Genomic DNA, 17,500 nt, shown 5'->3' on the forward strand with positions numbered 1-17,500 from the left:
CCCTCACGCTCCTTTCCACACCAGACAAAACACTGACTTCGAACAAGTTTCGTTTTACTTATATATTCTAATCTATTTCATACATGTCTTCCAGATCAAAGTCCAACAGCTGAAAAAAAAATATAACTATTTTGAGCATTTCTTAGATTTTTCCTTCCGAACCTCCACTTTGCAATTCTAAACAATTCAACATAGATCTTCTGCTATTTTTCTCCTGCAAAACAAACTACGGATTCTTTCATTATTTCCTCGACGCGAACACCATCAGATCAACCATTTGTGGATCCCAGGGAATGTACCTATTGTGATATTGTTTATTTTTCACCTGATAACTTGAGGGAGAGCTGTCGAGACAGAGCGGAGGAAAATCCTCTTCCCTTGCATGACTGTTTAGGTGTGTTTTCTGTAGCAGTAAAGTTATACGTGACGCCCTGGTGTTTTGTTCCCTCTTCCTTGTTTAATGATGGGCTTATGTGTACACTGAGGTGGAGGGGACTGGGCTTGTGTGTACAATGAGGTAGAGGGGACTGGGCTTGTCTGTGCACTGAGGTAGAGGGGGCTGGGTTTGTCTGTACACTGAGGAAGAGGGAGCTGAGCTTGTGTGTACACTGAGGTAGAGGGGGCTGGACTTGTGTGTACACTGAGGTAGAGGGGGCTGGGCTTGTGTGTACACTGAGGTAGAGGGGGCTGGGCTTGTGTGTACACTGAGGTAGAGCGGGCTGGGCATGTGTGTACACTGAGGTAGAGGGGGCTGGGCTTGCGAGTACACTGAGGTAGAAGAGGCTGGGTTTGTGTGTACAGTGGTGTACGGAGGGCTGGCTTGTGTGTACACTGTTGAAGAGGGGGCTGGGCTTGTGTATACACTGATGTAGAGGAGGCTGGTTTGTGTGTACACTGAGGTAGAGGAGGCTGGGTTGTGTGTACACTGAGGAAGAAGGGGTTGGGCTTGTGTGTACACTGATGTAGAGGGTGCTGGCTTGTGTGTACACTGAGGTAGAGGGGGCTGGGCTAGTGTGTTCACTGAGGTAGAGGGAACTCGGGTTGTGTGTACACTGAGGTAGAGGGACCTGGGCTTTTGAGTACACTGAGTTAGAAGGGGATGGGCTTGTGTGTGCACTGAGGTAGAGGGGGCAGGGCTTGTGTGTACACTGAGATAGAGGGGGCTGGGATTGTGTGTACATTGAGGTAGAGGGGTCTAGGATTGTGCGTACACTGAGGTAGTGGGAGCTGGGCTTGTGTTTACGCTGAGGAAGAGGGGGCTGGGCTTGTGAATACACTGAGGTAGTTGGGGTTGGGCTTGTGTGTACACTTATGTAGAGGTGGTTGGCTTGTGTGTACACTGAGGAAGAGGGGCTGGGCTTTTGTATACACTGATGTAGAGGTGGCTGGCTTTTGTGTACACTGAGGTACAAGGGGCTGGCTTGGGTGTACACTGAGGTAGAGGAGGCTGGGCTTGTGTGTTCACTGAGGTAGAGGGGGCTGGGCTTGTGTGTTCACTGAGGTAGAGGGAACTGGGGTTGTGTGTACAGTGAGGTAGAGGGGGATGGACTTGTGAGTTCACTGAGGTAGAGGGGATGGGCTTGTGTGTACACTGTGTTAAAGGGGGCTGGGCTTGTGTGTACACTGAGGTACAGGGGGCTTGGCTTGTGTGTACATTGATGTAGAAGGGGCTGGGCTTGTGTGTACATTGAGGTAGAGGTGGTTGGGCTTGTGTGTAGACTGAGGTAGAGTGGGCTGGGCTAGTGTGTACACTGTGGTAGAGGGGGCTGGGCTTGTGTATTCATTGAGGTAGAGGGGGCGGGGCTAGTGTGTACACTGCGGTAGAGGGGGCTGGGCTTGTGTATTCATTGAGGTAGAGGGGGATGGCTTGTGTGTACACTGAGGTAGAGGGGGCTAGGCTTGTGTGTACACTGCCATAGATGGGTCTGGCTTGTGCGTACACTGAGGTAGAGAGGGCGGGCTTGTGCGTACACTGAGGTAGAAGGGGCTGGCTTGTGTGTACACTGAGGTAGAGGGGGCTAGGTTTGTGTATACTCAGAGGTAGAGGAGGCTGGCTTGTGTGTACACTGAGGTAGAGGGGGCTAGGCTTGTGGAATACGGGGATAAATTTTTAGGATCGCGCAGTGACCCAAACACAAACCAATTTGCAAACTTCTCTGATGTTGATGAACAGAGATGACTTTAATTTGAACACGTTGACGAGGTTCAGGGAAGAATTAGCGGTCCAGGGACCATCTTCATTCACTATACCTTATTAGAAGTGGTCAAGGTCCGTGGACCGGCACGTCTTCAGTGAAGGTGTTATAATGGTATGCAGTCGTGTTTCAGTCCCTCACAGCGAACAAAGACCAGATAGTGAGCAAGTGATAGTGAACTCTGTCGAGATAGTGAATAAGTCAGGATAGTGAAATATCAGGAAAGTGAAAAGTCAGGATAGTGAACAAGTCAGGCTTGTGAACAAGTCAGGATAGTGAACAAGTCAGGATAGTGAACAAGTCAGGCTTGTGAACAAGTCAGGATAGTGAACAAGTCAGGATAGTGAACAAGTCAGGATAGTGAACAAGTCAGGATAGTGAACAAGTCAGGATAGTGAACAAGTCAGGATAGTGAACAAGTCAGGATAGGGAACAAGTCAGGATAGGGAACAAGTCAGGCTAGTGAACAAGTCAGGATAGTGAACAAGTCAGGCTAGTGAACAAGTCAGGCTAGTGAACAAGCCAGGAGAGTGAACAAGCCAGGAGAGTGAACAAGCCAGGATAGTGAACAAGTCAGGATAGTGAACAAGTCAGGCTTGTGAACAAGTAAAGATAGTGAACAAGCAAGGATAGTGAACAAGTATAGTGAATAAGTAAGGATAGTGAACAAATATAGTGAACAAGTAAGAATAGTGAACAAGTGAGGATAGTGAACAAGTATAGTAAGCAAGTATAGTGAACAAGTAAGGATAGTGAACAAGTATAGTGAGCAAGTATAGTGAACAAGTGAGGATAATGAACAAGTATGGATAGTGAACAAGTACGGATAGCGAACAAGTAAGGATAGTGAACAAGTATAGTGAGCAAGTATAGTGAACAAGTAAGGATAGTGAACAAGTGAGGATAGTGAACAAGTATAGTGAGCAACTAAGGATAGTGACCAAGTAAGGATACTGAACAAGTAAGGATACTGAACAAGTAAGGATAGTGACCAAGTAAGGATACTGAACAAGTAAGGATACTGAACAAGTAAGGATACTGAACAAGTAAGGATACTGAACAAGTAAGGATACTGAACAAGTAAGGATACTGAACAAGTAAGGACACTGAACAAGTAAGGATACTGAACAAGTAAGGTTACTGAACAAGTAAGGATACTGAACAAGTAAGGACACTGAACAAGTAAGGATACTGAACAAGTAAGGTTACTGAACAAGTAAGGATACTGAACAAGTAAGGATATTGAACAAGTAAGGATACTGAACAAGTAAGGTTACTGAACAAGTAAGGATACTGAACAAGTAAGGATACTGAACAAGTAAGGATACTGAACAAGTAAGGATATTGAACAAGTAAGGACACTGAACAAGTAAGGATACTGAACAAGTAAGGATATTGAACAAGTAAGGACACTGAACAAGTAAGGATACTGAACAAGTAAGGATATTGAACAAGTAAGGATACTGAACAAGTAAGGATACTGAACAAGTAAGGATATTGAACAAGTAAGGACACTGAACAAGTAAGGATACTGAACAAGTAAAGACAGTGAACTTTTCTCAACAGACACAGACTGACTTAATGCAAGTTACACTGCATTCGTTGAAGCCTTAAACTCTAATGAGTTATACAGCTCAGAGAGCGTTGAAAGCTCGCTCCTCCGTCCGTGTGGGTCAACCAGCTCTAAGAGCGGGTTGAGGCTCCGTCCGTGTGGGTCAACCAGCTCAAAGAGTGGGTTGAGGCTCCGTCCGTGTGGGTTAACCAGCTCCAAGAGCGGGCTGAGGCTCCATCCGTGTGGGTCAACCAGCTCTAAGAGCTGGTTGAGGCTCCATCCGTGTGGGTCAACCAGCTCCAAGAGTGGGTTGAGGCTCCGTCCGTGTGGGTCAACCAGCTCTAAGAGCGGGCTGAGGCTCCGTCCGTGTGGGTCAACCAGCTCCAAGAGTGGGTTGAGGCTCCGTCTAGTAGTCTCAGCCTAGTTTGTCCAGTCAGGTTGAGGGTAATCGCTTCATTGCTAAGTGTTGCTGTACAGTAATTAAATGCTGGTGATGGGTGATTAATGTGGCTTGTGTTTACATTACCCAGGTGATCCTCCTGGCTGCCCTGGTGGTGCTGACTGCTGCTCGCCCACAAGAACAACAATATCCACCAGTGAGTATCTACAAACACATGCATCTACAAACATATGCCTTTTCAAACACATGTATTTGTATATACATGTGATTTAACAGGTATCAACAAACACATGTATGAGCAAATACATGAATCTTCAAACATATTTATCAACAAGTACATGTATCTAAAAACACATTTATCTAGAAATATATATATCTACAAACACATGTATCTAGAAATACATGTATCTACAAACTCGTGTATCTATAAATACATACATGTGGAAACACACATATATTCATAAACATGTATCTACATACACATTCACCTACATACACATGTATGTAAAAACATATATATCTACAAACATGTATCTACAAATACATGCACAAACACGTGAATCTTTCAAAAGAGTGAGTCAGTATCCTCAGCTCTTGAACTGACCAACCCGGTCAACTTGTTAAATATATATATATATATATATATATATATATATATATATATATATATATATATATATATATATATATATATATATATATATATATATATATATATATATATATGTACAATCATTATCAACATCATGTTGGTAGCAGCATACTATGTTACTATGTGCATCCTGTTTGAACGTGGTTTACATATTTGTTGTTCGCTTCAGGCGAAGTACACCTTCGAGTACGCTGTGGAAGACCCTGAGAGTGGCAACTCCTACAACCACAAGGAGTCCCGCGACGGAGACAACACTGAGGGCCAGTACGAAGTCCTTCTCCCGGACACCCGCAGACAGATCGTCAAGTACTAGTAGGTCCCGTAGTCGTGTTTGTGTGTGTGATTAAATCTATGCCTGTGTATGACTGTACTCTCAGACGGGAGTGTAGAGTCATGACCCGAGAGTTTACAAGTGAAAGAATAAAAACAGAAGAATGGAAGAACATTGCAGCAGGCCTACTGGCTCATATAAGGCAGGTGATTATCAAAATCATCATGAATTTGCCCAACCTTTCCTCAAATCAACCCAGCCCTTCCCACTCATATATTTGTCAAATTTCTTTTTCGAGGTACCCAGGGTCCCAGCCTGGATTACGCTACTCGGAAGACTGTTCCACGCTGTGGAAAATTAAATTTACCTGGATGAACCTCATTAGATACATACCAGTAATTTAATAAAAGTAACATGATAATTATTTCTTATAATATCGCATTTGCTTATGCTTCAACTTCCACTTATACACTGCGATAATATCTCCTCTCATTCTACGTCTCTCAAGAGAGTGAAGATTATAGGCTCTAAGTCTATCTTCATGCGGGAGATTCCTTGTAGAGTGAATCGTCTTTATCATCCTTCTTTATATGTTCTCCAATGAATTTATATCCATTCTGTAGTAAGGAGACCAAAACTGAGCGGCATAATCTAAGGCCTCACTAGTGAGGTATAGAGCTGTAAAATAATTTTTGGACTCCTGTGATGTCAGCCTTATTGTGATGTCAGCCTTATTGTGCACACTTAGACACTGTTTTCTTGGCTTTAAATTTCTGCTTACCATGACTCCGAAGTCTTTTTCACATTCTGGGTGATCAAGCTCTACATCACCTAGTTTATAACTTCGAGGCTTATTTTCAAACACAAAGATTAGGCCTTTACACTTGTCCACATTGAACTGCATCTAGCACTTTTCAGACCAAGACATTAATTTGTCCAAATCCTCCTGGAATACATTGGTATCCTCCACAGAATCAATCATTCGGCCTATTTTTGTCTCATCAGCAGATTCCTTCATCAAGGTTATTAATGTAAATAATGAATAACAATGGGATTAAAACTGATCCTTGTGGCCTGGTGGCCTGGTGGCTAAAGCTCCCGCTTCACACACGGAGGGCCCGGGTTCGATTCCCGGCGGGTGGAAACATTTCGACACGTTTCCTTACACCTGTTGTCCTGTTCACCTAGCAGCAAATAGGTACCTGGGTGTTAGTCGACTAGTGTGGGTTGTGGGTCGCATCCTGGGGGACAAGATTAAGGACCCCAATGGAAATAAGTTAGACAGTCCTCAATGACGCACTGACTTTCTTGGGTTATCCTGGGTGGCTAACCCTCCGGGGTTAAAAATCCGAACGAAATCTTATCTCTTAACTTAACTGGTCCCTACTCAGATTTGCCATACTGATAGAAACTCTCTGCTTTCTATTAGTAAGCCATGCCTCGATCCATGTTTCTTAAAACTTAACCTTCTAGACCATGACCATGAGGTACTCTGTCGAAGGCTTTACTGACAACTAGATACATAACATCATATTCTTGATCATTGTCTACTGCCTCAAATGCTTTATTGAATTACACCAGTAAATTTGTCATCATAACACTACACTACTATCATAACACTACACCACTATTATAACACTACTCCACCTTCATAACACTACACCTCTATCATTACACTACACCACTATCATAATACTACACCACCATCATTACACTACACCTCCATAATACCATTACACCACTGTCATTACACTACACCATCATTATCTTACCCTACACCACCGTATCTAATATACACTACTATCACTACACTACACTACACTACACAATCATTACACTTTTCTATATTGCCATCACCACATTATACCATCATTACACCATACCACTAATCATTACACTACCAATACTACATTGTACAACAGTCCATATACAAAAAAAAATCACTGCATCATACAAGGATAGCTACACATCACAGCCATCACTACAAAACACCATCACTGAACTACACCATCGTCCCTACATTATTTCATCACTTTACAACATTATCAGTTCACAACACCAAAATCCCCACACTACACCATCAGTAGATTGTGCCACCATCACTACATAATACCATCATCAGTATACTACTCAACCATACCGACGTTGTCTAGTTTTAAAAATAGGTTAGATAAATACATGAGTGGGTGTGGGTGGATGTGAGCTGGACCTGACTGGCTTGTTCTACTAGGTCGGATGCAGTGCTCCTCAAGTGATGTGTCTGACCTCACTATGTATGTCAAGGCATTGGCTTAAGCCGGTGGGAGAATTGAACCTGCCTCACACAGGCCAGTAGGCCTGTTCCACTGTTCATTTTTTCTTATGTTCTTATGTTTCATATGTTCATTATCACTATAATACACAATACCATCACTACACTAAATACAAGCATCACTACACTACACAATAACACCACCACTACACTACACAACACCATAACTACACTACACAACACCATCACTACACAATACCACCATCACTACCAAACACAACACTACCACTACCACGATTTACCACCATCTCTAAATTACACCACCATCACTACACTAAACCAACATGAGTACACAAAACCATCACGGCAATACCATAGACACTATATTGTCTCAGATATGTAATATAGGTAAAGTGAGCAGCTCTCAGCTATTTTGCATGACTGATTATTTACAGTCACACATAACACCCAGAACTCACCACGTGGAGGTGGCTGCTCTTCGAGTTCCTTTTTTTTTTTTTTTTTTTTTTTTTTTTTTTTTTTTTTTTTTTTTTTTTTTTTTTTTTTTTAGATCCTACACCTACGAGATGTTCATTTTATGGAACCTCCGGCCCTTTTCCATGCTCTGGCTCTGGCACGACTCTTCTCGGCTGCAGACCGCCTTGCTTCTGCTACCAAGCTAACTGGCTTGATATGGTTGGAGACAGCACTGTGGGTCTTCTTTGTCTTGGTCTGGCCAGGGACCTCTGTCCGGAACTTTGTCTTAGTCTGGCCAGGAACTTCTGTCCAGAATTTGGTCTTGGTTTGGCCAGGGACTTCTCTCTTGGAGGGCTTCAAACATTTGATGATGTTTTGGATTTGAGCAATGATGTCCAAGAGGGAAGGGCGTTTCATTGGGTCACTTTGCCTGGCCTGCTCTGCTAGCATTTCAAGTTCCTGGGGGACTTCATCAAATTTTGCTCTAATATCCATATACATTTTGCCCATTGCATAGACATCGGCAGGTGGTGTACAAGGTTGTCCATCGGCCACTTCAGGAGCTGCGTGTGGGAATCGTTCAGGATCAGGAGAAGCAAAAGTCTCAATTACTTCCCCATTTCGTCTAGCTCTTCCAAAATCAATTATAGATACTCTATAATTGCTGATGGATCCTGAAACAATGATGTTATCAGGTTTGATATCGTTATGTATGTATCCTTTGTCATGAACTTCTTTCACAGCCAATGCCAACTTCAAGAAAACTTCCATTGCTTCCCTGGCCCCACAGTTGGCTAAAAAGTTTTCAAGAGTGTGTTTACATTCGAAGGTGGTTACGAAGGCTGGGACATCCTTACACACTGCTACCAGGCGAGGACACCCTCCAGCTCCAGACAGATGTCGCAGTCTGGAAGCCTCTGACTTGTATTTCTGCAGTAGAAAATCTGACTTTCCCAGTTTGACTACATATTGAGTCCCACAGGCGTGTTTAGGCTCGATGAGGTAGGCATCACCTGTCATCCCTCCTCCCAGGTATTCCATTTTTCCTGCCAAGTAGCGAGCTTCAAAGCGGTCATACTTGAGGTATTCAAACTGACTCTCGGAATCCATGATGAATAAGAACAACAATTAGTCAACGTCTAATCGTAGATTTGTAGATGAATGTAAGAGACAGCTTTCTGAACAGCCCCACATATGCCATTAAGTTAATATAGTGAAGCTAGTTACTGCTCTGAAGTGAGTGAGTTTAGTTAAGATTTGTGATAATTATAGTTGTGAAGGTGATCACACAGTTGCTGTACACCGCAAGAAGCCTCTCTTCGACCCCGCCGGGGTGTAGAATTTATATTCTACAAACGTCACATCCTTTTCACAATGCTGTCGAATCGTGTGAAAATCAAGCCTGTGAATGGTGCAATAAATGACTCCTCGAAGTTAGCTTTAGCTACCGTCGTTAGGACCTGCCTGCAGGTCAAATTTACGGCAATCCACTCTCAGAAAGACTCCTTCATTGTCATCTGCACAGACGACACGGAAGCACTAAAACTAATGGACGACTCTTCAATCAGGACCCTACAAACACAACAATTCACTCTATCCCCGTCTCCATTTTTGAAGTCGAAACGTTCGGTTGTGAAAAGACTGGACAATATCCTCACCTCTCTCTCTACTGAAGCACTGAAGACATCTATTGAGAAACAAAACACCTGGGCCTCGGTAGACAGCATCTCCAAGATCCCTAGCGCCTCATCTATGCTAAAGATTACATTCTCAGACATCTCCATGGCTGCCCAAGCTCTCTCCGACGGTCTGGCCATCTCATATTACCACATTCACCCAAGTCATATAGAACAAGAACGTTTCACATGCATCTCCCACTGCTGGAACTGCTACTCCTATAATCACACCACCAAGGACTGCCCCATCAAGAATAAGAAGTTTTGTTCAAAATGTGGGAATGATGGACACGATTTCAGATCCTGCACCATTACTACAGCACCAACATGTCTTAACTGCAAGGGTAATCATCATACCCTTGCAGCTAAGTGCCCACTCAGGAAAGAAATCATATTGAAGAAAACTAAAGTTCTGAAGAACACCTCCAATTCACCGACATATGCTTCAATAACCAAACCACAAACCGACACCATCAAGACTCTACACGCTAATCTACAGGCACCATCGCCCAGCAACTCCCTCTCTCCACTCCCCGACGGTGCTCCCTCCAAGGTGCTGTACTGCATGGTGTATGCACACCTTGCAAACGCAGCAAACCCCGGCACTTTCAACACCACTATTAACGAACTATTCCGTCTGAACAACAAGCCTGCCTTCAATTTTCCGGACTCCACACCTTCAGAAGACATCCTCAAGACCCTTCCCAACGTCCTGAACTTTACTGCACCTGCAGACCTGTCTCCTGCCCATGCAACTGCTCCTGTAACTTCTATAACCACTTCCACCGCTGATAACGTTGATCAAGTTGCCTTAGCCACCGTCTCCCACCTCTCCCAGCCTGCTGTTACACAACCATTACACCTCACAGCTGCTCCTGTCGACCCTCAGTCACCTGCTACCACCATTGTAGATTCTCCCAATGAATTCACTCCAGAAGAGGAAGATAACGATGACTCCAGTAAACCCTCATGGGAAAACCTTACCTTTTACACTTCTCCTTCAAATACTGTCACCATGACCTGTACTGAACTCTACAAAAGCCTCGGTGCTGGAACAGTCAAGTATGCATGTGAATCACCGCTTCACTTCACACTCACCCAAGTTCTTGAGTTCATCAAGCCTCTACGTTTCACCTTCAGTAACAAGGCTAAATTATATCACCTATCTAGAAGCAGCTTCAAAAAGTTCGAAAATGGCTCCATTGTTAACCTGCCTCCTCAGTTACTCCTATAACTCCCATATGTGTTCTACCCTCTGATGTGACCTAGCCTGCTGCCAGCTACTCAAGATTCAAGACTTCAACTACCACAAGTTCAATGCAACAGTCCCTGCTATTCCTGTTCTCAAGTCTGCCCCACGATCGCCCTAGCTGCTGGGTTAAGCCCTGGCTCTATTTCTCTGACTAAGAACACTCCTCTCCAGAGCTATTCTTCATCTGTCCCGTCTTCCCCGCTCATCCCATTCGGATCTTACCTGAACTTGTTTGCTTTTTGTTTGCCTGTGCTGTACATTCTACAAGATTGATGGACTGAACACATCGACTCCAGGCTGAGGGACTGATTACCTCATACTCCTCCTTTCCTTACGCCTTCCTCTTTGTATTGGACTGATGAAGCCACTGTGTGGCGAAACGTTTCCTGAATAAAGATTCCCATATGCTGCATAAGTGTCTCAATCTTCAACTTGTCGGTTTTTCAAACCATTCATCACTTACTAATGATGTATAAAGCTGCAGTATGACCTCTGGACTTCTGTTACTTACACTTCTTGATATAAATCCCAGTAATCTATTTGCCTTATTACGTACGCTTAGGCATTGCTGTCTTGGTTTAAAGTTGCTGCTTACCATAACCCCCAAGTCCTTTTCGCAATCTGTGTGGCTAAGTTCTACATCATTTAACTTATAAGTGCTAGGGTTATGGACACTCCCAAGCTTCAGAACCTTGCATTTATCTACATTGAACTGCATCTGCCACTTTTCTGACCAAGAATAGAGTTTGTTTATAGATGAATGGTTCAGAGAACAGACATGTTGATAAATTAGACACATGTGCAACTCTTGGGTATCTTTATTGAGGAAACGTTTCGCCACACAGTGGCTTCATCAGTCCATACGTAGGAGAAACTAGAAGAACAGGAGGAGAATGAGGTAATCAGTCCCTCAACCTTGAGTCGATGTGTTCAGTCCATCAATCTTGAATAGAATACGGCATATCAGCTTAGAAGCAGCTTATAAACCGTATGGCAGGAGAGGTGCAGCAGTCATAGGTGGTGTCACATTTGTTCAGTGTGGAAGTAGGTCGTGCCCAAGAATTAGGCAAACGAAGAATTCCTAAGTATTAAGATCCCAAGAAGTTGCAGTGTCTGACAGGTTTGTAGATGAATGGTTCAGAGAACCGACATGTTGATAAATTAGACACATGTGCAACTCTTGGGTATCTTTTTTAAGGAAACGTTTCGCCACACAGTGGCTTCATCAGTCCAATTCAGCCTAATTCTTGGGAACGACCTACTTCCACATTGAACAAATGTGACACCACCTATGACTGCCGCACCTCTCCTGCCATACGGTTTATAAGCTGCTTCTCCGCTCATATACCGTATTCTATTCAAGATTGATGGACTGAACACATCGACTCAAGGTTGAGGGACTGATTACCTCATTCTCCTCTTGTTCTTCTAGTTTCTCCTACGTGTGGACTGATGAAGCCACTTTGTGGCGAAACGTTTCCTCAATAAAAATACCCAAGAGTTGCACATGTGTCTAATTTATCAGAGTTTGTTTAAATCCTCCTGAAGTTCCCTAACGTCTACATTTGAATTAATTATCCTACCTATCTTTGTGTCATCGGCGAATTTGCTCATATCACTAGTAATTCCCTCATCAAGGTCATTGATATATATTAGAAACAACAACGGGCAACGCCACTTGTTACAGATCCCCACTCGGATTTAACCCCATTTATGGACACTGCTTCCTGTCTGTGAGCCATGACTCGATCCATGAGAGCACTTTTCCCCCAATGCCATGAGCTGCCACTTTCTTTAACAGTCTTTGGTGCGGAACTCTATCAAAAGCCTTACTAAAATCTAAGTAAATAATATCAAACTCTTTATCGAGGTCAACAGCCTCAAAAGCTTTACTGAAGAAAGTTAATAAATTAGTTAGACAAGACCGGCCTCTTGTGAATCCATGCTGAGTATCATTAATCAAGCTATACTTATCGAGATGGCTTCTTATAATCTCAGCTATAATTGACTCTAGTAATTTGCCTACAATTGAGGTCAGGCTTATTGGGCGGTAATTTGACGGTAATGACTTGTCCCCTGTTTTAAAAATAGGAATTACATTAGCCATCTTCCACATGTCAGACACTACACCTGTTTGAAGAGATCAATTAAAAATATTAGTTAATGGTTCACAGAGTTCCATTTTGCATTCCTTAAGAACCCTTGAAAAAAAACTTAACAAGACCAGGCGACTTATTTTGCTTCAGTCTGTCTATCTGCTTCACAACCATTTCACTAGTGACTGTGATGTTACATAATTTATCTTCTTCTGGCCCACTATAAAAATTAATTACTGGAATATTGTTAGTGTCTTCCTGTGCTAAACTGAGAAAAAAATAATTATTTAAAATCGAGCACATTTCATTCTCTTTGTCAGTAAGATGCCCATAGTTATTTTTAAGGGGACCTATCTTATCTCTAACTTTTGTTCTATAGACCTGGAAAAAACGTTTTGGGTTAGTTTTAGAATCCCTAGCAACTTTAATTTCATAGTCCCTTTTAGCTTTTTTCCCCCTTTTTAATGTCCCTCTTAATGTCAATATACTGATTCATAAGATGACCCTCACCTCTTTTCATACGCCTATCAATGCCTTTCTTATGCCTTAGTAGATATTTCAGCCTATTATTCATTCATTTTGGGTCATTTCTATTTGATCTAATTTCTTTGCACGGGATAAACGTTCTTTGAGCAGCATGTATAGTGTTCAGAAAACTGTCATATTGATAGCTCTCTTCGTTACCCCAGTCAACAGATGATAAGTGTTCTCTAAGCCCTTCGTAATCTGCTAAGCGAAAATCTGGGACTGTTACTGAGTTATCGCTACTATCGTACTCCCATTCAATGCTAAATGTAGGACATACCTCTTAGCTCCGGGATTAGTCTTGTTGCAAACCTTTGCACTTTCTCTAGTTTCCTTACATGCTTGGCTAGGTGAGGGTTCCAAACTGGCACTGCATATTCCAATATGCACCTGACGCACATAGTTTGCCAGGCGCCCGTATGCTGCAGCAGTTATTTGGTTGATGTGCGCCTCAGATGTTCCCGGTGTTATACTCACACCAAGATCCTTTTTCTTGAGTGAGGTTTGTAAGCTCTGGCCCCCTAGACTGTACTCCGTCTGTGGTCTTCTTTGCCCTTCCCCAGTCTTCATGACTTTGCACTTGGTGGGTTTGAACTCCAGGAGCCAGTTTCTGGACCAGGCCTGCAGTCTGTCCAAATCCCTCTGTAGTTCTACCTGGTCATCGTCCGTTTGAATTCTTTTCATCAACTTCACATCATCTACAAACAGGGACACTTCGGAGTCTATTCCTTCTGTCATGGCGTTCACAAATACTAGAAACAGCACCGGTCCTAGGACTGATCCTGTGGCACCCCGCTCGTTACCGGCGCCCACTCTGACACCTCGCCACGTACCATGACTCGCTGTTGTCTTTCTGACAGGTATTCGCTGATTTACTGTAGTGCCTTTAATGTTATCCCTGCCTGGTTCTCCAGCTTTTGCACTAATCTCTTGTGTGGAACTGTGTCAAACACCTTCTTACAGTCCAATAAAATGCAGTCTACCCACTCCTCTCTCTCTTGTCTCACTGCCGTCACCCTGTCATAGAACAGTAGGTTTGTGAGGCAGGATTTCCCGTTCCTGAAAACGTGCTGGCTGTCGTTGAAAAGCTCATTCCAGTCTAGGTGCTCCACCACTCTTCTCTTGATTATTTTCTCAATGACTTTGCATACTATACATGTCAGTGACACTGGTCTGTAGTTTAATGTTTCGTGTCTGTCCCCTTTTTTTAAAAATTGGGACTACATTTGATGTCTTCCATACTTCCGGTAGTCGTCCTGTTTCGATAGAAGTGTTGAAGATAGTTGTTAGTGGTACACACAGTGCCTCTGCTCCCTCTCTCAGGACCCATGGAGAGATGTTATTCGGCCCCATCGCCTTTGGGGCATCTAGCTCACTTAACAGCCTCTTCATTTCTTGCTCGGTTGTTTTCATTGTGTCCAACACTTGATGGTGTACCCAATCTTTCTGCCTTTCTGGAGGCACTGTGTGTATGTGTGTGTGTGTGTGTGTGTGTGTGTGTGTGTGTGTGTGTGTGTGTGTGTGTGTGTGTGTGTGTGTGCGTGTGTGTGTGTGTGTGTGTGTGTGTGTGTGTGTGTGTGTGTGTGTGTGTGTGTGTGTGTGTGTACTCACCTAATTGTACTCACCTAATTGTGGTTGCAGGGGTCGAGACTCAGCTCCTGGCCCCGCCTCTTCACTGATTGCTACTAGATCCTCTCTCTCTCTGCTTTCTGAGCTTTGTAATACCTCGTCTTAAAGCTATGTTTGGTTCCTGCCTCCACTACATCACTTGCTATGCTATTCCACTTCCTGACGACTCTGTGACTGAAGAAGTACTTCCTGATATCCCTGTGATTCGTGTAAGTCTTCAGCTTCCAATTGTGACCCCTTGTTTCTGTGTCCCCTCTCTGGAACATCCTATCTCTGTCCACCATGTTTATTCCACGCATTATTTTGTATGTTGTTATCATGTCTCCCCAGACCCCTCCTGTCTGCCAGTGTCATCAGTCCGATTTTCCTCAACCTTTCTTCGTAGGACATTCCCCTGAACTCCAGAACTAGCCTTGTTGCAAACCTTTGTATTTTCTCTAAATTCTTCATATGCTTGACCAGGTGTGGGTTCCAAACTGGTGCTGCATACTCTAGTATGGGCCTTACGTACACAGTGTACAGTGTCTTGAACGATTCCTTATTAAGGTATCGGAACGCTATTCTCAGGTTTGCCAGGCGCCCGTATGCTGCAGCGGTTATTTGGTTGATGTGTGCCTCCGGTGATGTGCTCGGTGTTATGGTCACCCCAAGGGCTTTCTCCCTGAGTGAGGTTTGTAGTCTTTGTCCACCTAGCCTATACTCTGTCTGCAGTCTTCTTTGCCCCTCCCCAATCTTCATGACTTTGCATTTGGCTGGATTGAATTCGAGAAGCCAGTTACTGGACCACATGTCCAGCCTGTTTGTGTGTGTGTGTGTGTGTGTGTGTGTGTGTGTGTGTGTGTGTGTGTGTGTGTGTGTGTGTGTGTGTGTGTGTGTATGTGTCTGTGTGTGTGTGTGTGTGTGTGTTACTCCCCTAATTGTACTCACCTAATTGTGGTTGCAGGGGTCGAGACTCAGCTCCTGGCCCCGCCTCTTAACCGACCACTACTAGGTCCTCTCTCCCCTGCTCCATGAGCTTTATCATACCTCGTCTTAAAACTATGTATAGTTCCTGCCTCCACTACATCGCTTGCCAGACTATTCCACTTCCTAACTACTCTATGACTGAAGAAATACTTCCTAACATCCCTTTGACTTCAGCTTCCAATTGTGACTCCTTGTTTCTGTGTCCCATCTCTGGAACATGCTGTCTCTGTTCACCTTGTCTATTCTACGTAGTTTTTTGTATGTCGTTATCATGTCTCCCCTGACCCTTCTGTCCTCCAGTGTTGTCAGACCGATTTCCCTTAACCTTTCTTCATAGGACATTCCCCTTAGTTTTGGAACTAGCCTTGTTGCAAGCCTTTGCACTTTCTCTAATTTCTTGACGTGTTTGGCCAGATGTGGGTTCCAAACTGGTGCTGCGTACTCCAGTATGGGCCTGATGTACACAATGTATAAAGTCTTGAACGATTCCTTACTGAGGTAACGGAATGCTATTCTCAGGTTTGCCAAGCGTCCATATGCCACAGCAGTTATTTGGTTAATGTGTGCTTCTGGCGATGTACTCGGTATTATACTCACTCCTAGGTCTTTCTCCTTGAGTGAGGTTTGCAGCCTTTGGCCTCCTAGCCTATACTCTGTCTGCGATCTTCTTTGCCCTCCTCCGATCTTCATGACTTTACATTTGGCGGGATTAAATTCTAGGAGCCAGTTTCGGGACCACGCATCCAGCCTGTCTAGGTCTCTTTGTAGACATGTCTGGTCCGCATTTGACTGAATTCTCCTCATTAACTTCACATCAACTGCAATCAGGGACACTTCTGAGTCTATCCCTTCCATCATGTCGTTCACATATGCCAAGAATAGCACTGGTCCCAGGACTGACCCTTGTGGGACCTCGCTCGTCACTGGCGCCCACTGTGATACCTCATCACGGACCATGACTCCCTGTTGCCTCCCTGTTAGGTATTCTCTGATCCATTGCAGTGCCCTTCCTGTTATATGTGCCTGTTCCTTTAGCTTTTGTACTAATCTCTTGTGGGGAACTGTGTCGAAGGCCTTCTTGCAGTCCAAGAAAATGCAATCAACCCACCCCTCCCTCTCATTTCTTACTTCAGTTGCCTTGTCATAAAACTCTAGTAGGTTTGTGACACAGGATTTGCCTTCCATGAATCTGTGCTGGCTGTCGTTTATAACCTTGTTCCGCTCCAGGTGCTCTACCACTCTCCTTCTGATAATCTTTTCCAAGACTTTGCATACTATACATGTCATTGACACTGGTCTATAATTTAGTGCTTCATTTCTGTCTCCCTTCTTAAAGATGGGGACTACATTTGCCTTCTTCCATACTAAAGGTAGTTGCCCAGTTTCAAGGGAAGTGTTGAAGATTTTGGTTAGTGACACATGTAGTGTCCCTGCTCCCTCTCTAAGGACCCATGGAGAGATGTTGTCCAGTCCCACCGCCTTTGAGGTATCAAGGTCACTTAGGAGCTTCTCCACCTCCTCCTCAGTTGTGTATAATTCATCCAACACTTGTTGGTAT

The 17,500-nt window shown here is 43.8% G+C and overlaps 1 long non-coding RNA gene across 1 annotated transcript in view; it reads left to right on the forward strand.

The window, feature by feature from the left end:
- Positions 1-4,192: 4,192 nt before the first annotated feature.
- The window catches only part of LOC138852488 (uncharacterized), a 34,908-nt gene continuing 21,600 nt past the window's right edge, over positions 4,193-17,500 (forward strand). Inside the window, exons 1-2 of the long non-coding RNA XR_011391802.1 lie at positions 4,193-4,343; positions 4,969-5,111. This is a non-coding gene — a long non-coding RNA (uncharacterized lncRNA). The remainder of the gene's footprint in view (positions 4,344-4,968; positions 5,112-17,500) is intronic.

Source organism: Cherax quadricarinatus, chromosome 9 (assembly GCF_038502225.1).
Source record: "Cherax quadricarinatus isolate ZL_2023a chromosome 9, ASM3850222v1, whole genome shotgun sequence".
NCBI lineage: Eukaryota > Metazoa > Arthropoda > Malacostraca > Decapoda > Parastacidae > Cherax > Cherax quadricarinatus.